The sequence below is a fragment of the Schistocerca serialis genome, chromosome 3 (assembly GCF_023864345.2).
Source record: "Schistocerca serialis cubense isolate TAMUIC-IGC-003099 chromosome 3, iqSchSeri2.2, whole genome shotgun sequence".
Lineage (NCBI taxonomy): Eukaryota > Metazoa > Arthropoda > Insecta > Orthoptera > Acrididae > Schistocerca > Schistocerca serialis.
Window position 1 is genome coordinate 157407824 of NC_064640.1, and position 2849 is coordinate 157410672.

General features: G+C 43.9%; 1 non-coding gene across 1 annotated transcript; it reads right to left on the bottom strand.

The window, feature by feature from the left end:
* Positions 1–1343: 1343 nt before the first annotated feature.
* Trnap-ugg (transfer RNA proline (anticodon UGG)) lies at positions 1344–1427 on the bottom strand. Its single transcript has one exon. It is a non-coding gene; the product is annotated as a tRNA-Pro (tRNA).
* Between the last annotated feature and the right edge of the window lie 1422 nt (positions 1428–2849).

A 2849-nucleotide genomic window follows, 5' to 3' on the forward strand; every position in this document is an offset into this window, starting at 1 on the left:
GTTAAAACTTGTATATTTTAAAAATATAAACGTACTTTGTGGCATTTTCTACAGATACATCGTGCTTTACTCTGGCACCAACATCGAAGTAATGTCATCTTCGGAGTTAGAGCGTAGAAAACAAGAACCCGTGCACAGTTCATAAAAGCGAAATAGCACGAGGAAGGAACTATCACTTTGCTATCTTCTATGAGAAAGTGACGCTCCACTTAAAGGTATGGTGCGTCTCCGTAGTCAAGGACGCTAACAAAGACCCATATGGCGCCAATACCCTGGATTAAATTCCTAACCTCACTACAGTGTCTCATGTGGTTAGAGCATGTGACACCGTCGGTGTTGATCCGTCCGTGGAAGAGGACGTTCAGACCACCGCTGCCTTTGATGCTATTCGACAGGAATAGGCTTTGTACCGGTACCGGGTTTCACTCTCTCCCTTCTCTCATCACACAACGAAAATTGCCCCGCACTACACACATATCAGTTATAGTCATGTATATTCAACAGATACACTTGAGACATAACTTTCATCCACTCCATGGAAAAAGGAAGAAAATTGTTTACGAGCGTGCGGTTGAGCAACATTTGACAGTGAGCCGTTGAAATCGACTTTTGTCAGAGACTTATCCTTTGAAGAGGCGCCAACAGTCAGTACGCAACCGGCCGGAGTAGCCGAGCGGTTCTAGGCGCTACAGTCTGGAATTGCGCGACCGCTACGTCGCAGGTTCGAATCCTGCCTCGGACATGGATGTGTGTGGTGTCCTTAGGTTGGTTAGGTTTAAGTAGTTCTACGTTCTAGGGGGCTGATGACCTCAGAAGTTAAGTCCCATAGTGCTCAGTGCCATTTGAACCATTTCTTTTTTCAGTATGCAGGAAACGTTCACAGGCGTCCTGTCATCCGAGGGAAGTCGGGAACGGGGCAACATACGGTCGCCTGTGCTGTGGTTCTCGCCGAGTATGCATCCCTCACTCTCTCACTTTCATACCATTGTAGACAGTGCTCTCCACTGAGAGAACATCGAATCGGCTCTGTTATCTGACGACCGGACTCCATCTGCGAGGTTTGTAAGGAAGTCGTCCTATTCCTCCGACTAAAATTTTAGCGAAACGAAATTAGGAAATTAGAGTTTGGAGATGTGTGGACGAATTTTGGTAACCTGTGGTGAGGAAGAATATCGCTGAAGAACCAGGGTGATAGGAGTAACGAATGAACAATGTAAGAACTTATATCAAAATAATGGTTCAAATGGCTCTGAGCACTATGAGACTCAACTGCTGTGGTCATAAGTCCCCTAGAACTTAGAACTACTTAAACCAAACTAACCTAAGGACATCACACACATCCATGCCCGAGGCAGGATTCGAACCTGCGACCGTAGCGGTCGTGCGGTTCCAGACCGTAGCGCCTTTAACCACTCGGCCACTCCGGCCGGCTGAAATTATATCATTCGTGGAAATACAGTATATTCTGTACACACCCTCAGAAGACAGAAACAGATCTTCTGCAGGTGGTGCCATTGAGCTAAACACGGCCATTATAGATGTTCAGATTGGCAAGTATTATGACTCTCGATTGAGCCTAAGTACCGGGCTGCCACAGGAAAAAAAAAAAAAAAAAAAACGGCTCGCCTAAGGACATCGATCCGGCGACCTTCGGATTACGAACCCGAGCGCTTACCGCTGCGCCACGACGCTGTAGAAAATTATTAATCGCAGAGAGTATTTCACCGCAAGGGTTTCTTTAAACTGTCGATTTTCTCGACAACGGCTGAGAAGTGCATCTTGGTGCTTTGCCACATTACACCTCTGGCCATGGGCTTTTCTTATGCGCAGTATGAATCGAATCTGAATTTCACAATTGGCGGCCTCCCCTTGTCAGTATAGATCGAAGTAAGACTCTTGATATGCATCGGTTATGTTCTTATCGCGGTGCACGATGCTTCCACCGTTGTAGAGTTGAAACTTTCTAGTAATCGTAGAAACACAGTTTACTACACACGCCTCGCGTCTGTCCTATTGGTCGCTCGGACGAGTTTGTATGCCAAATATTGGCCGTGAAGCTCATTACTGATTCGTAAAATGCACAACGCTACCTTATGTTCATTAGTAATGGTAGGTTAATAGTCATCCGCATTGAATGTAACATATTTCCCGATACTCTTCTTAAAATTTAGTCGAATTCTGAAATGCGTGGTAGTAACAAGCTGTTTACCACACTTCTTTTAAACAGAACAGCACAGCTTCAATATACTTGAAATAAGGCATCGAGGTATCACTAAAAGATGCTGTAGTGTGTATTTGTATATCGATAACCTTCAAACTACGAATATGGTTCCATCATATTAAAGAAATATTCCTCGTTGTTTGCTATACAGTTATTATCAATTACAGCTTTTAAGTGAAATAGTTGATTACATACCATGCGTAAAAACATTAAAAACATAGCATACATCTTAAAGGTGAAAATGTCATGTTCTATATGTTCTCGATATTCTGTAGCATGACCCTAGCTTTGTTCCAAGTGTGAAACAATGGATAAAATGTTTTAAACATTCATTTCTAGATGACACATAGCCTTTGTGCCAACCAGTGCTTCCCTACAGAGTTCCAAGTGCCATGAGTCTAGGTTTCCCCTATTTAGACCGGGATGGTTCGAAGAGATAACACACAAGAGCTTGGTAAGTGGACACGGATTTTTGAGCTGCGTCGGAGATTTTTCAGCTATACAGGAACATAGCAGAATAGGCAAGGCCTTTGTTCCGAATACTTCGCACAAGACTATTGAGGCAGCTATGGCTATGATCCAGTTCCACGAACTCCACTGCATACAACTGACGTCTTTTATCTCAAAG